The sequence below is a fragment of the Vicugna pacos genome, chromosome 3, assembly GCF_048564905.1.
Source record: "Vicugna pacos chromosome 3, VicPac4, whole genome shotgun sequence".
Taxonomy (NCBI): Eukaryota; Metazoa; Chordata; class Mammalia; order Artiodactyla; family Camelidae; genus Vicugna; species Vicugna pacos.
The window spans coordinates 110328598-110345704 of record NC_132989.1 but is presented as its reverse complement, the minus strand read 5'-3'; the positions used below and the strand labels follow the sequence as shown (position 1 = coordinate 110345704).

Below are 17107 nucleotides of genomic sequence, written 5' to 3'. Positions count from 1 at the left end.
CTTACCTAAACATGGCTTGCACAGGTTGTGCACTGGGGTTCTGTTGTAAATCATCTGGAGGTCTGATGGCAACTAGTGTGCCCAGAAAAAAACTCTATTTTGTTCCAGTCTGTACTGTCTTCTCTGTGCTCCCGACCACCCAGGTTTGAAGGACCTCTTTCCTCTTAACACTTGTATAGGGAAATTCTGTGTCACATCCTTGGTACCACCAATAAGCATCCTCTCAACAGTGGGGGCACAGGGCATGGCCAGGGATATCCACTTGCATTGCCACATGCCCAGTATTTTGTGGGCCAGATAGTACCTAAAATTACAAATGCTTCTTGCCATCTCAGGAGGCTTACTAGCCCATACTTCAACTATAGATGGAGACGCTCGGGATGTTTTCTCACAGCTGGGAATTGTAGGTTTTGCCTTCTTTTGCAGACATGTTATGGCATAATAGCAATGCCTATCTGGATAATACGAGTCAACACAACTCCCACCAGCCTTTCCAGTCTCCAAAAGTTAGACAGGAACACTTGAAAATCTCTAACAGTGCCCAGAGCACCTCCTGGAATTGTAACTGCTTACCAAGAGGCAGCCCCTCAAAGAGGAAGTTCAACAGACCATGTTACGTAATTACTTCTCAATTTTTTTTTTCAGTGGGACACTAGCCAGAAGGCTGGGGCTGGGGAATGCCCTCAAAAGTCTGAAGAGAGAGCTTGCCCTGACCACAGACATTAACCAGAGGCTTCTAATGGGAAGGGGGTGGGGAGAGGAGGCTAGAGCGGGATGAGATCGGTGATGGCCCCCTAGTACCTACAATTTTTGAAGCTTCACACAAAATCTACTTTTGATTATTGGCTGAAAGGGAAAGATCTGGATTGGATGACCTCCCCCTCCTCCTTTAAGCACCCAATGGTACGTGTGGAATTCCACTCCTCATTCTGGAACTCATGTCACTGAGGGGTTGGGGTGGTCAGCAGCTGACCCTTCCAGGTGTGGGGAGTGAGGAGTCCGTAGTTCCCCCATAGTTATACTCGGGTGGTCAGAATGGCTGATGGTGCCTGATCACCTCCCACGGTGCTTGCCTGGGTGCACAGGAGGAGGACACAGAGCACCGCAGACAGAGGCAGCCCAGGGCTCTGGTCGCTCCTGGCTTGCTGACTTCTTTCTTAGCAACTAGGAAACCAAAAGTTTCCATCATTATAATGTCATGAGGAAGCTGTTTTCAAAATGCCTGCTGATGACTTTTCCTCTTGGTCCCCTGGGTTGTTTCTCCTTTCCCTCCTCCTTCTGGCAGCCTTTCCTGTGGGAGGAAAAAGAGGCCAAAGTAGGGAAGAAGGCTGATGGTTAAGAGAAGTCCCAACAGATGAGAAGGGGAAAGAGAGAGACTTCACTACTTCTTGGGATCAAAATCTCTTGGGGATGAGGACGACTGGAAACACCAAGTTAGGGGAGAGAAGTGGGGCAGGAAACCCCTGGGCAGAAAACTTGTTTCCACTTCCCCCAGGTGCAGCCTGGCAAAAAGACTGACCGCCCCTCGGAGGATCCCAGACAGCCAAGGAGCAGGAGGACAAAACACCTTCTGCTGGTGGGCAAGTCCTTTTGCCCATCAGGACTCCCTCCATCCCTCATTGGTCCCTTTGCACCTGGCACGATTCAAGGAAGCACCCAGAGGGGCAGAAAGCCAGACGGGTGTCATGGTGGCCGGCATTTGTTGTGATCGTGATTTGCCTGGTCCTCTCTTTTTCCATTCGGGAGCCTCAGTCTGCCCCCTGGAGATACTGCACTTTTGTAAACCTAGCAGGGGGAGGGAGAGGGGACCCCCGCACGCCAGGGTCCCTCCCCTGGGTTGGGGCACCGTGAGTCTCTCCTCCCCTTTCCTTCTTCATCAGCAGAGACCAAAGATGTTGGAAGTCTGCGGGCTCTCCCGGGAAACTCACCACACCTGGAGCTGAGTGATTCTTAGACGCTCCCTGTTTACTTCGAACATGCCTACAAGTTACAGAAGCTGCCCATTTGTCTCTGACCTTTCAAGTTGCACAAGGAATTCCCATCAGAAAATCCTCACGTTGCAGTTAGTACAATTCCAGTGGTCCTAAATCTCAACCTTTTTTTTTATAGAGGTCTGGAGGAAGGCTCTTCAAAAAAATCTTTTTAAAGAGGGCTTTGGAATACATTGCAGCCTGTGAACGTTGCTGTTTCCAGTTTTGTCTTTATGCACAGAGGGCTCCAACTGCCCGTAGGAGGTGGCGGGGGTGGGCGGAAGAGTGACCGAGGGGAGCGAGCCTAGTTTGCTATAACAAGCCTCAAATCAACCCGAAAAAGCAAAGCTGAATTTCTGTGGTCACTGACAGCTGTCTGTTATTTTTTTAAGGAAGCAAAGTAAGAAAAAAAGAAAAAAGAACAACTTTTCCGTACTTGACTCTAAGGGTACCCAGCCACAGGACAGACTAACGTTTATTCCACGATTTATGTCTCTTCCTTTTCAGTGGCTGCTGAAATGTTTTCTGACGCTTTGCTTCAGAGCAACCCAGTGAGTGCCAATGACTACACAGTGTGGTGAACTCAGTTCCTCTCTGGCTTCCTGTGGGCCCTGCAGGGTGAGACTGTTGCTGGCCCTCCTAGCCCACTGTGAAACCAGCCTGAGGTCCTTGCCTGTGTTTTGAGTCGAGGGTAATTAGGGCTCTTTCCTGCCCCACCTGCCCACCTCTTCTGTTTGCCCAGGCTGCTCCCGGGGCAAACAGCAGATGGTCGGGGCTGGGCCAATAACTTCACGCTTTTGGAGCAGGTGAAGGTGAACTTGCTGCTGCGTGGAATTGGAATGATGGGCATGGATGTGCTTACCGGAAGGCAGAAGTCCAAGCAGCCAACCTTAGAGTAAAAACCACATTTAGAATTCATTCAGAAGACTGTTGCCAACCATTTTTGGTCCCTGCTTGGGACCAAAACCTCTTCCATCCTAGATGTGTCTGAAATGTGAGCTGGTGAGAAATACCCTGACCTTTAAATGGGTCAGGAAAGCAATGACTTAATTTAAATTTTCTCTTTAGTTCACCACAAGGATAAAGAAGAAATGTGGAAGGTGGAAAAGAAGGGGGATAAGAGAATCAATTAAGTGAGCAAAGAGGGGAGATGGTGTTCTCCACCGCAAAAAAGAAATGGCAATTATATGAGGGATGAGGGGTTAGCTAATGCTATGGCGGTGATCCTTGGCAATATGTAAATGTATTAAATCAACACATTGTACACCTTACACTTTCACAATGTTATGTGTCAATTATAGCTCAGTAAAGCTGGGTGAAAAAAAGAGGGAGATGGGAAGAGAGATGGGGAAAGGGAGACGTCTGACTGCGGGATTCGACCTCACTAGAGGATCAGGGCTCTGGGTGTTTTTGAGCCTTGCTTTGTAGTATGTGGCACCAATTTAAATACTGTGATTATTTATGCTGTTTTTATTTTTATTTTCTAGATGATTGAATGGAAATGTGTGTGATTATTGAGTCACTGACAATGCTCATAAAGGAATCAAGCGCGAGACCAGAGACTCTGGATGAGATCATATCTGGGAGGCGATTGTTTCTGAAGTCTCGTGTCCTCACATCCTCACTACCCGACTCTTTAGCCTGACACGTTGATCACCATGTCACCCAAATCTGGTGACAGTTGTGTTTCCTCAGAGGCACTTGATCCACAGTGGGTGATCAACATATCAAATTTAAGCCAGTTTTTTAGATCTAGCAGCAATATCTGAGCGACTGGGAGTCAAGAAAGGCTTCCAAATGTAAAACACAGGACTTGTTTACATTAAACATAGGTAACATTCATTGAGTGATACTTCCGATTGGGATTCTGTCACCCAAAACCACGAGGTCCTCCCTTCTGTGTTATCTAAGCAATGCTCCACTGGACACACCCGCCCTTCTTATTCAGATCCTTTGCCCTCCTGCGGTGCTCTGGGTGGAAGAGCACCTTCTGGTGCATTTAGAGATGGTGCTTTAGACCAGGAGCTCCCACATCACACCCCGTAATTCTGGAGCTCAGCCTGGGCAGAAAGGCAAGCAGCAATCCAGCAATCCTCCCTGGTGGTTCACACAAAACTCAGGGATATTCTCTTGGCCTTCAGGGCAGAACTGAGAGCACCACCAATGTCCCGAGTGTCAAAGGGTTGTAGGGCATTTGTCCCAAGAACTGCGGTAGAAAAAGAAGACTTAAGAATATTGAATTCCTAAAAAGTGGAAACTTCCTTTCATTTTTCTCTGACGCAGATAACGTACCCACACTTCCATGGCTGTTATTTTTAAGATGTTTAAAATTTTTAAATGTTATGTACTGAGATCTCAGCCCTGACCTTGAACATGATGTGTTGAAGGGTATGGGGTCAGAACCTGGCTCCTACCAGCTCACAAGCTGCCTTCCCTTTAGTGGAGTTCCAGAGCCATTATGGAGTTAAAGACCTCGCTATGCGTTGTTTTGTTGTAAAGATGTTGATTTATTTTTAAATTTTTTAATTATTAATTTTTTAAAATTGAAGTATAGTCAATTTACAATGTGTCAGTTTCTGATGTACAGCATAACAGTTCAGTCATCCACATACATATGTATATTCCTTTTCACATTCTTTTTCATTATAGGTTACTATGAGATATTGAATATAGTTCCCTGTGTTATACAGTAGAAACTTGTTGTTTATCTGTTTTATATATAGTAGTCAGTATCTGCAATTCTGGAACTCTCAATTTATCCCTTCGCACCCCCTTCCCTGATAATCATTAATTTGTTTTCTGTATCTGTGAGTCTGTTTCTGTTTTGTAAATAAGTTTGTTGTCTTTTTTTTAGATTCCACATGTGTGATATCATATGGTGTTTTTCTTTCTCTTTCTGGCTAACTTCACTTAGAATGATGATCTCCGGATCCACCCATGTTGCTGCAAATGGCATTATTTTATTCTTTTTATGGCTGAATAGTGTTCCATTGAATAAACATATCACAACTTCTTTATCCAGTCATCTGCCGATGGACATTTAGGTTGTTTCCATGTCTTGGCTATTGTAAGCTGGGCTTCTGTGAATATTGGGGTGCATGTATCATTTTGAAAAGTTCCCTCTGGATATATGCCCAAGAGTGGGATTGCTGGATGATATGGTTAGTCTGTTTTTAGTGTAAAGACATTGATTTTAGTGAACACTCTTTTTTCTTGCCTTTTCTTCCCTCTGTATTGTTAAGTTTCACTGTATTTACAGAGACTTGTGTTTGAAGTAGGCATATACACTTAATTTCTTGTGCTTATTTGCTGACTCATTTTAATGGCCTAAGATCATTGACTTATTTTTAAGGTCATCACACAACCCACGTTTGTGGCTTCTCAGGGACTACTGAGTGTGTTATATTTTTCCAAAATAAATACTTTTTTGAAATGTATATGTGCATATTTAGTAAAAAAAAAGTATGTGTATATACATATATATATACACACACACACACACTACATATATTGCCTAGTTATATATATGGTTATATGTAAGTATATATATTTACTATATATATATTTGCTACTTGATATACACTATGTATGTAAAATAGTAAGTATGTGTGGTTTTAAAAGCCACATAGCTTTTAGAAGCTTATAACAATAGCAAAATTCCCAAGCTTCTTGCTCTAAAATTTCAACCCTTCTAGCTTTTCTGGTATTTCTTTTCATATTTCTAAATAATATGCCTTTTGTATTCTTTATCATTTTAGACATTATCTTTTGACTTCCTTTTATAAGAGATGAAAATTTGTCTATGTTAGTTACTCTTTCCCACATTTTTATCTCTTCCCATGCTATCAGCATGGTCTGTCACAACTTTTTTTAACCTTGTTATGACTATGTCAGTATTGCCCATTGCCAAGCCAAGAAGTATGATGTAATATGTTTCCCGTCTTGTACAATCATTTTTTCTTCCAGGAGTTCATTGCCTCTCTTTGCTCACTTGCTTGGTTTTCTGTGTATTTATATTTAATTTTTTTGCCAGTGAGCCATCAGCTCCACCAGATGCCTGCCATATTATTTTCCAAATGCTCCAATGCATTAATATGTAACCAGTTCCATTCTTCTCCCTGGAGCCCTCCCTTCCGGAACCCTCTGGCTTCCTATCTCAAGCAGTCTGATTGATCTTGTGACCAGCTATGCACACAGCTGTCATCCAGGGACTGCCCTTGGCCATGCTCAGTGGTGTTATCAAGGCCGTCTATCTCTGTCTCCATCGCCTGGTTGGCCTGGCATCACACTTGATACAGTAAGATGGCTGTGATGACTGTGGCCACTCTCACTGCAGATCCTTCCCAGTAAATGAAGGGTACCAGAATATGCCACCCCCAAATTTGCCTCTTTGGCTAATGGATTATTTTGAGCTAAAGACTTAATGAGAATCAGCAGACACAGGAAAAACTCTAAAAACAGGGCATAAGTTGCATTTTTTTGGTAAAGGAAATTTATATTTTTAAAATAAATTTCCATTTGTCAAGATGCCTCCCTCTCCTGTACAGGAAGAGGAGGACTTTTAACTCTTATCAGTGGAGAAGGCATGACTTAAATCTGCACCACAAACCTTAGTAAACCCTGATTTACCATATCTTTCCTGGTCAGCTCTCCTAACATGCCTCCCTTGGCCAGAAGCCCCAAACCCCTCTTCTTTGTTTAGCCTCAGATGGCATATAAGCCCAAATTCTAGCCACCTCTTTGGGCTACTCACCACTGGGTGCTCCCATGTAATTCACGATGCACATGTAAAAAAAACTTCTGTTTTTCTCTTGTTAATCTGTCTTTTGCCTGTCTAATTTATAGGATCACAGCAGGGAAACCTAAGATGATTAAAGGAAAAAGATTTTTTCCCTTCCACTATCCTAGCAACCCTAGTGAAAAGTGACTTCTTTATTTTAATATCATATGTCAAACCCAGGGAAGGCTCCAGTTGCCTCTATGTGTGTGTCACTGGCCCCTTCATGAACACAGCGATGAGGTGCTCTAATGGCCCTTGTGATTTACAGCCCTTTTAAGACATCATGGAACCAGGGAGGGTGGGCATTTCCTGAAAGAAGGGGCCCAGCCGACCCACCCACCGTGTCCACTGCAGGGCTGGACCAAGAAAAGACTGATGGAGGGGCATTAACTTGGGAGCCGAGGGACCAGGGCTCTATTCTTGGTCGTGCCTACTGAGTAGCTCCCTGACCTTGGGGAAATTGATGGGCTTCCTCTCGTCACCTCAGAGTTAATTCCCTTCAAAGGGAGGATCTAGAGTAGACTTTGTGCTATTATCCAAGATTCTAAAATTGTATCCTCTGTCCAAAAAGAGCTTGTAATATAAAAGGTGCTCTGTCTTGGACATTGGTGTAGACCACAAAACAATAATGGAACAATAATGGAAAAGAAAAGTGGAAACAGAAAATAAATGTCCCAAAACAATGATTTCCTTGATTAAACTTGTACTGTGGGCCAGGCCTTGTTAAACGTTTTATTTGGATTATCACATTTTTACTTCCAAGATTTCTCTCTTGATCTCTGATTAACCCAGTTTTGAAGCACCTTGTTACATACATCTCTGTGCCTCCATCTCCTCATCCGTAAAATAGGGATAATAATCTTACCTACTTAGTGAGATTAATGATGAGAATTAAATGAAACAATGCATGTAAAACACTGAGAAGTACCAGGAATACGATAATCGTTCAGTATGTATTGTCAATATTATTATTAGCTATTCTTCTGCTTGGTTTTCTTCCTAGTGGACATTTGAGGGGGAAGCTTTCTCTCTCTGTTCAGTCTTCCATCTGCCTTCCCTCATCCAAAAGTATGATGCATTTATTTTTAGCCTACTGGCATTTCTTTGATTTTCCATTTCCCTGTTTTTTGCCTCTGGTCACAGTAGGGTAGAAGAGTCAGTGTCTTCAGGCAGTTTGCCACTGTTGACCACTGTCTCCTGGTTTTTGACTTTTCATAATTAAAAAATTTTATTTTTTTATCTTGTTTTATTTAACTCATGACATTACTCAAATGTTCACACTTAAGTATGTGAACTTTCCCTTCCTCTTTGATAAAGTGGTATGAACTTCATAAGTAATCCCCCATGTGGTGTCGGGACATAGGAAGGGCTGAATGAAGTTTTGTGATGTTCCCCCCATCTCCATCCTCTTTGTGGTAATGTGTCTCATGATTCTGGCTCTGGGTAGTCACTAATCAGCTTCATTCTGAGCTGGGCAAGATAGTGGAAGCAGTACATCTCCTCTCATCAGTCAAGAAAGATGCATCTAAGATGGGTAGGCGGGTGGGTGGGTATAGCTCAGTGGTAGAAGGCATGCTTAGCATGCATAAGGTCCTGGGTTCAGTTCCTAGTACCTCCGTTAAAAAAAAACTAAGGAAAAAAAAAGAAAGATGTCAGTGAAAGGTAGGAGTTCAGCAAGGTTTAAATGTTGGGCAGAGACAGCTGGTGGAGCTTTCCATCACATGGTGCAGCTTTAAACCATGCTTGAAGATTGAAGGGCCATGAGTGAACCAAAGAATTCTTTGTTGATGTGCTATCCAAAAGAGGACAGATCATACCACCAATGAGTTTCCAAGAGCTTTTGTCATTGGCTCATTTATTCACTAATTTTGCAAATATTTATTAAATGATTTGAATGTGCTAGGAGCTGGGGACACCCCAGTGCACAGACAGATGAAGTCTATGCTTCCTTGGGTGGCCTGTTCCACTGGTGTAGGGCGAAAGAGCTTTACTTGCTATCGAGAATTTTCTTCAGTAGCACATAATTGTTATTCCAACTAACAGCCCTTCCTAATTCCTTTCTCTGTTGTCAACCCCACCACAGAGGCTGAAAAAGCTAACGCGTGCTTTCCCAGCTTCCCCTGAAGTCCGGGTAGTCCCGTGACACCGTTCTATGGAATGTTACTCAAGTGGTTGTCTGCAGGCGCTTCTGGGAAGGATGCTGGTCGCTGGTGCTGCCTCTTCCCCTTCTTCCTTCCCTGAATTTGAGCACAATGCTTAGAGCATCAACAGCCAACATGCTGGAAGGACCAGGAGAGTCACAGGGTTGAGAAGCGGCGTCCAGCCTGCCTCTGGACTTCCTGTGACCTGAGACTCTTAGTCACTTTATCTGCCTTTGTTTAGGTTTGTTAGTTATAGCCAGGAACATTCTGGACTGACACCAAGACAGCAACCACTGTAAACCCTTTACTTGTCTTTTCCTTCTTAAAATGAAACCTCAAAAATGTTCCCATATTGAATATTCTTTTAAAAATTTAAATTACCATTGGCTGATCATTTACTTAATATTTATTTATTTATTTTAATATATGCTTATTGATGTACAGTCGGTTTACAATGTTGTGTCAATTTCTGGTGTACAGCACAATACTTCAGCCACACAGGAACATACATACATTCGTTCTCATATTCTTCTTCACCATAAGTTACTATGAGATACTGAATATGGCTCCCTGTGCTATACAGTATAAACTTGTTATCTAATATATATATATTGGTTAGTATGTGCAAATCTCAAACTCCCAATTTATCCCTTCCCACTCCCTCCACTCCGCCTGGTAACCATTTACTTAATATTTTTGACAGCGCAATAAGCTTCTTTGACTTCAGGATCATTATGGAGTAGAAAGCCAATCTGGCAGCCATCAACAAAAAATCCTTTAAAGTTCTACCAGCTTCAAGCTCAGAGTCCAAAATAGAGCTTGACAACCCCAAGAACTGCCATATGGCTGCTCCCTTGAGCAGAGGTGTGAAAATACTGACTCTATCACAAAAGGTGGAGAAAAGCAGAAAGATTCCTACTCTTATCTCAGTAAAAGGAAAGAACATAATGTCTGCAGAGACACAAACGCCATCGACTACTCCCAAACCCCTGAGATTTGCTAAAAAAAACCATGCCGGATGCTGTAGGATTATCATTCCTAAAGGAAACTCAACACAGACATCACAGAGATTCAAGCTGCAGCAAAGGCTAGCATGATGACCAAAATCCTAATATTGCAGAGCAGGGGGTGTTTAGCAAAATACTTTCTGCAGGCCCAGTGTGACCCGGCACCTGTCCTTGTAAGGTTTGTGAGCTGAGATTGGTTTTTACATTTCTCAATGGTTGAAAGTAATCAAAAGGAAAAGAATATTTTGTGACGTGTGAACATTACAGAAAACTTGAGTTCCAAGGTTCTTAAATAAAGTTGTATTGGCACACAGCCATGCTCACTTTAATTTATAAATTATCTAGGGCTGCTTTCATGACACAATGGCAGAGCTGAGTGGTTGCCATGAAGAGTAAGCGGCTCACAAAGCCTGAACTATTTACTACCTGGCCCTTAACAGGAAGTGTGCCCTCCCCGTTTCAGAATCTAGGGCCTGAGCAATGACCTATCCCATAAGAATAGGTCGTTTTTTTTCTACTGACTCAGAGTTTATTGAATCAAATGCTAAACTCCCTCTAGGCCTTAGAAACTGTTAAGACAGCTTGTCTTATAAAGTACGTATGATAGGGTTTGACGTCTAAGATCTAGAGATCTACTCAATAAAAAACATCAGTAGTGCATAAAATCAACCTCAGATAAAGGGGCCAAAACAAGGAGGCAAGATTCTCTATGATACAGAAAATTTCCCCCTCCGCAGTTTCGTAGGGGATCACATGTTAAAATAACACTGAAAAGTTATACTGGTAATATATAATTTGGAACATTTGGAAAATACTGAGATGTAAGCAGAAGAAAATTAAAAATAGCCTTTAAAATTATCACCCATGATGACAACTATTAATATTTGAGGGTTCATTCTTCCAATATTTTTCTGTGCATAAATATTTTTTCCACAAAATTTAGCTGCTCACACTGTATTAGTATTATTTCAGTTGCAATTGATAAGGAACTTATCTTAAATAGCCTTAAGCTAAAAAAAAAAAAAAGGAAGGAAGGGGAGTTGGCTCATGTAACTGCAAGATACAGGAGTATACTGCTTCAGGTATGGCTGAATCCAGGAGCTTAAGCAACATACTAGGGCTTTTTCTCCATCTCTTAGTTCTACTTCCTCCATGTATGTATTAATATCATGCAGGCTCTTTCTTTCTAGTGACAAGAGGGCTGAAGAAGTCCCCATTGCACCTTTAATCCACACAGCAGCAATCCCTACAGGAGGAAAAGAAAAGCATTTTTTCCTCCAACAAACAAATATGAGTCTTTTCAGTGTCAGTCAATATCTTTGACACTAGGAGTTTTATTTGCTTCCTGATAAATAATCATATAGATGCACCACAATTTTTTTTAAATTGAAGTATAGTCAGTTACAATGCATCAATTTCTGGTATACAGCACTATGTCCCAGTCATGCATATACATACATATATTTGTTTTCATATTCTTTTTCATTAGAGGTTATTACAAGATATGGAATATAGTTCCCTGTACTATACAGAAAAAAATTTTTTTAATCTGTTTTTATATATAGTGGCTAATATTTGCAAATCTCAAACTCCAAAATTCATCCCTTCCCACCCCCTTTCCCCTGGTAACCATAAGATTGTTTACTGTCTGTGAATCTGTTTCTGTTTTGCAGATGAATTCATTAGTGTCCCCTTTTTTTCTTTTTTTAGATTCTACATATGAGTGATATCATATGGTATTTTTTCTTTCTCTTTCTGGCTTACTTCACTTAGAATGACTATCTCTAGGTCCATCCAGGCTGCTGCAAATGGCATTATTTTATTCTTTTTTATGGCTGAGTAGTATTCCATTATATAAATATACCACAATTTTATCCAGTCATCTGTCACTAGACACTTAGTATGCTTTCATGTCTTGGCTATTGTATATAGTGCTTCTATGAACACTGGGGTGCATGTATCTTTTCAAATTTGAGTTCCCTCTGGATATATGCCAAGGAGTGGATTTACTGGATCATAGGGTAAGTCTATTTTTAGTTTTTTGAGGAGTCTTCATACTGTTTTCCATAATGGTTGCACCAAACTACATTCCCACCAGCAGTGTAGGAGGGTTCCCTTTTCTCCACACCCTCTCCAGCATTTATCATTCGTAGATATGCGCCATGAGTTTTTAAACCAACCCGTTAGAGGAAATTTTTGTCTCAGAATTATAATTATAGGATTAGATGAAATCTGAGAATCATCCAGTACATTTTATTCCTTTTTACAGTAAAGGAAATTGAGGCCCGGAAAAGATAAGTGATTTCTCATTATCTTTTAGTTATTGACGGCGGGGAGCCAGATCTAAATGGTTCCAAGATTCACTCTCTTCCAGCTGCTCTCTCTTAAATGTCAACCCTGAAGCAAAATGTCAGGCTAGAAAAGCAGCCAGCTAACGGAGTGTGCCTGCCTGCCCAGGGAGCCTGAAAAATAAATGAGTCAGAGAAAAAGAGCAATCTGGTTCTCTTCTCTCCTCCTGGGTTTCCTTCTAAAAATGAGGGTGGGAAGAGGGTAAAGAAAGCCACAAAGGCTGTTGTTTGTTTGTTCCTCTTTAACTAAACATAAAAAACACGCTTTGCTGGTTCATCAGAGCTGCAAGTCTAGTAACGCATCTGTAAGTTTTCGAGATTGTGCCTCTTCATATATTTTCACTTAATCTTCACATTATACAGCAAAATTGTTTTCTAATTAGTATATTTTACGTGGTGAGGCTCCTGCTGTCCCTGTGATCTTAAAAAGCTTACCAGGCATGAAAGAGGAAGTGCCATCCATCAGGAGACGAATTCGTTGACCAGAACATTTGAGCACTCAGAGCCCATTTGCAAAGAAAGAGAAGGAATCTATTTGCAGACTTGGTGAGCCCAGCAAAGAGAAGGCAAGTGGACCGGAGGCCCTCGAAGAGGGGCATGATCCGTATATTCTGTGTTCTGCAAGAGCTCAGTCGGTGTCCACCAGATATTGAGCAGGAGACCCAGGAGAGACTGAGATCTTGCCCCTGACCTCTGGAGCTCACGGTCAAGTGTGAGAAGATGAAGACTTGGACAAGTAGCTCTCAGTATACTGGGTGCAGTGGAAACAGTCAAAATGTATGAGAGGGCAGTGGAGCCAGGCTGCTAACTCATCATGGGTGATGATGGGTGGTCTGGAATTGATTCTCAAAAGAGAGCAGGCTTGAGCAGAATCCAGAAGGACCACTGGTGTCAGCCAGATGAAAGTACACCCAGGTAGTGCAGACCCCAAAGTCACAGGCCAGAGACAGTGAGCAAGCAAACTATAGGCAGGACTGATGTCAAAAATTTGGGAAAGAATAAAGCCATCTAATTTGCTGGGTGAAAAAAAAAAAAAAGGAAACACTAAGTTCTGTCTGCTGGACCTACACAAAATTGTGAAGTCCTTCTCCACACACGCCGCCTCTGCGTCTTTCAGTTCCCTCTTCGGTTCTCAGATGCCCTCCATTATCCCTCCCACCCCCTTAGGCTCTCTTTGCACTCTCCTTATTAACCTCTGCTCTTAGTAGGAGCCATGGCTTGATGACACTAAGGTGTAAATGACTGATAGGATCATGCTGTAATTCAGTTGACTGATACATTTTTACAGGAGATAAAATCCCAGACCAAGGAACACACTGTAAATCATAATCCTAGGTGGACAGCTTAAGGCCTCAGTGTCAGAATCACAGAAGCTTCTGCCAGTGCCCTCTGGAAAAGCTCCAGGGTTCTTTAGGCCTGTTTCTGCTCCTGCCGTGCTGGCCCCTCTCCCAAGGACTCTCTTGCTTTCTCTGCCTGTTTGGGTTTCACACCTTGGCTTCCCTAGGCTTGCCTTGATCTGCTGATTTCTCAGCTTTGGTTGTGAAACACCAGCTTGGGTCTTGGCCTCACACATTTGCTCAGCCTCATGCTGTGACAATGGACATGGTGCATCTCAGCCATGCTCTGGGCTGGCACATTGCATGGCGGACCACGGTTCTCCTAGCCTCAGCTCATTCAGGAAAATGAATACACATGGCCTTTGGGGCATCACTGAGTTCCTGGGAAGTGATTTTTTTTTTTTAGGATATACTTTCCGTATGGCCCTGGAAGATGGGTTCAAATTCTTGACTGCCATTTATCAGCTGAATGATCTCATGCCTCAGTCTCTTTGTGTATTGGGAATAATACTAGTATGTGTCTCAAATGGGGGGTTGGATTAATTAATTCACCTAGAACACTTAATAGAGGCTGGCGTTTCATGAGGCCTCAATTAATTAATAGGTCAGGATGATGGTGGTGGTGGTGATATGTACATATAATGGAATACTATTCAGCCCTGAAAAAGAAGGACATTCTGACATGTGTTAGAACAGTAAAGCATCTTGAAGACATTAATATGCTAAGTAAAATAAGCCAGTCACCAAAGGACAGATATTGTATGATTTCACTTACAAAAAGTAGCTAGAGTGGTCATATTCAGAAAGAAGTCAAAGGCAGAAAGTAGAATGACCATTGTTAGTGGTAGGGGTTTAGGGAGGGGGAGGAATGGGGAGTTACAGTTTAATGGGTACAGAGTTGCAGTTTGGGAAGATGAAAAAAGTTCTGGAGATGGATGATTGTTGATACTTGCATATCAATGTGAGTGTACTTAATGCCACTCAACTATATACTTAAAAATAGTTAAAATGGTAAATTTTACCTTGTGTGTTTTTTACACCAAAAAAAAAGGCAATGAATTTGGTTAAGAACAGTTGGAAGTGAATATAGATAGGAAAAGCCCACTGATTCTTAGTAATATGTCCGATCACTGACTTCACTCACATACTCACTCATGTTTTCATTCAATGAATATTGGCTAAGTACTTTCTACATGCCAGGCACAATTCTTGGTGCAGGAATTACAGCAACTGACCAGCAACTCCTTTTTCAACCTCCCATTTAGAGGAGGATGTTTAACTGGAGTTCAGTCAGTCAAGCAAACTTGCAATAGAAATGAAGATTACAATTATTTGCGGAAGGTGTAATGGGTTCCACTGTTCTCAGGACAAACATCAACTTGTCCTAGCCTGAGGCTGACCCAGATATGCATGAGTGACCCTTGAGTAAAATGAAAGGTTTGGCACAGCAATGGAAAATTCATTTTGCAGTGTCTTTAACAGTTCTGAACGTTCACATTCCATTTTCAGAGTTCAAATGGTCAAGAAAACTTTTTGAAAACAAAAATTCTAAGAAAATATTTGCTAGGATTTATTGACCAGGTTCCCCCCACCCTCTCTCTCTCTTTCTCCCCCACTCTTTCTTTCTTCTGATTTGGGCCATAGCAGGATCGTCCATGTGACTAACTGGAGTAGCGTTTGCCCCGGCCACTCATTCTGAACTCTGCAGCATCACAATCAAATGATGTGCATCTAGGCACAATACTAGGCACTGACTTTGTTTTCAGCTATTCTAAGGTCAATGTTTTGGTGAGTGCAATAATTTGTGTCAAAATTTCAGCTGAGACAATTGCTGCAGGGGCCTTTGCTGACCTCTGAGAGTGTGGCCTCACACCATACTCTCAATTTACCCATTCAAAAATATTCAATCTATGTAGTAGGTCCATGATATATGAAGTTAATATACTAGGCTCAACAGTAGAGTTACTGTTCTAGTATAGCACCAGTTAGATGGTTTTTTTTAAAAGCCTATGTGCTCAAGATGCATAGAAGGCAATGATGGTGTCATTAAAGGCAATAAAGATTTGTCAGTCCATATAAAAAAAAGTCCAAGCTCTGAGCTAGACACTAAGGATTCTAGATCAGAATTCTTGCCACCAAAACGCTCACAATCTAGGTATTTTTAAAAAGATGGATAACATCATTGTTAAGACAGGCAGTAAGTCACACTTGGGTAGACCAGAAAGCCAATCAGAAATCTCTATGTATAGTCATATCCTCTAACTACTAATATTTATATGATGTTTATTATGTGCCAAGCAGTATTACAAGGTTTTTGGATTTATCTAATCACTTCATCCCTATAACAACCCTAAGAGGAAGATACTCATTTGACCTGCATTTTACAGATAAGGAAACTGAGGCACAAAAAGTTTAAATAATTGAGCCAGACCATGTGGCTAATAGCAGCCAGGCCAGGTGGTCTAGCTTCAAGGTTTAGGTCTGTAAGTAGCACAGCAAGGAGCCTCCCACTCAGCTTTTGGAGTAACAATGAACATTACAGCAAACCACAAAATGCTGATTGTGAGTTAATTAGAAGGATTTTAGGCTGAATCCAAACAGCTGTGTTCATAAATATTACCTTGGGGGAGAAGGGGAAAGTTAACTGGCTAATTTATTTCCAGTGGTTAAAGGACTTAAGCAAATTTTATTCTATTATACCACAAGAAATTAGTCCTGGTATTTTCAGCTTCTAGAATAGACCATTTGTACTCATAACCTTATTTATGTTTAATTACACAAAGCAATTTTAAGTCATTTACCTCGTATGAATAACAAGGCTTGATAAACCCAAGCCATGGTTTATGGCTATAGAAAACCACCCATCTGTATTAAAATCTGATCTGGATAGAAAGGACTTTCCCTCTATACATGCGGTAGAGTTTGGAGATACTTTTATTATCTTCTGTGAAGCGTTGGCTGCAAAGTGGTGGGGTGGCAGACAGATCAGACCTAGGTTCAAACTCTGTATTAGCATTTACTCAGCCTCAGTTTCCCCATCTGTAAACTGTGTAACAACAGTACCTGCCTCGTGGGCCAGTGTGAGGATTAGGTGAAATAATACAAAAAAAATACATAAAAGGATTACCTAAGTGCCTGGCCTGATGTCAGCTGTCGATAAGTCACTAGCATTATAGTAATTGCTATTGCTCTGATTCAGAATCTCCCTGGAGATGCCAAAGACCTGGGATCCTCTAAACATTTACTCTGAGACTCAGAAAAGAGGGGGTGTGATTTCTTGTAGATATGCTCTAAGTATACTGGAGCCACCTACAATTCCAGGGTGCTTTCCACATCTTCCTTTAGCTATGGAATTTTTTTTTAAGATATTGAATATAGTTCTTTGTACTATATAGTAGGTCTTTGTTGTATATTTTTTATTTTATTTTTTTAAACATTTTTTATTGATTTACAATCATTTTACAATGTTGTGTCAAATTCCAGTGTTCAGCACAATTTTTCAGTCATTCATGGTCATATACACA

General features: G+C 41.6%; 1 long non-coding RNA gene across 3 annotated transcripts; it reads left to right on the top strand.

The window, feature by feature from the left end:
• The first annotated feature begins 954 nt into the window (after positions 1–954).
• LOC140689994 (uncharacterized) lies at positions 955–3763 on the top strand. Of its 3 annotated transcripts, XR_012065153.1 has the most exons (4): positions 955–981; positions 1496–1576; positions 1884–2062; positions 3458–3763. It is a non-coding gene; the product is annotated as an uncharacterized lncRNA (long non-coding RNA). The 3 variants fall into 3 exon arrangements; XR_012065151.1 differs by lacking the exon at positions 3458–3763 and having other exon boundaries at positions 1884–2182; XR_012065152.1 differs by lacking the exon at positions 3458–3763 and having other exon boundaries at positions 1881–2182.
• Positions 3764–17107: the final 13344 nt, after the last annotated feature.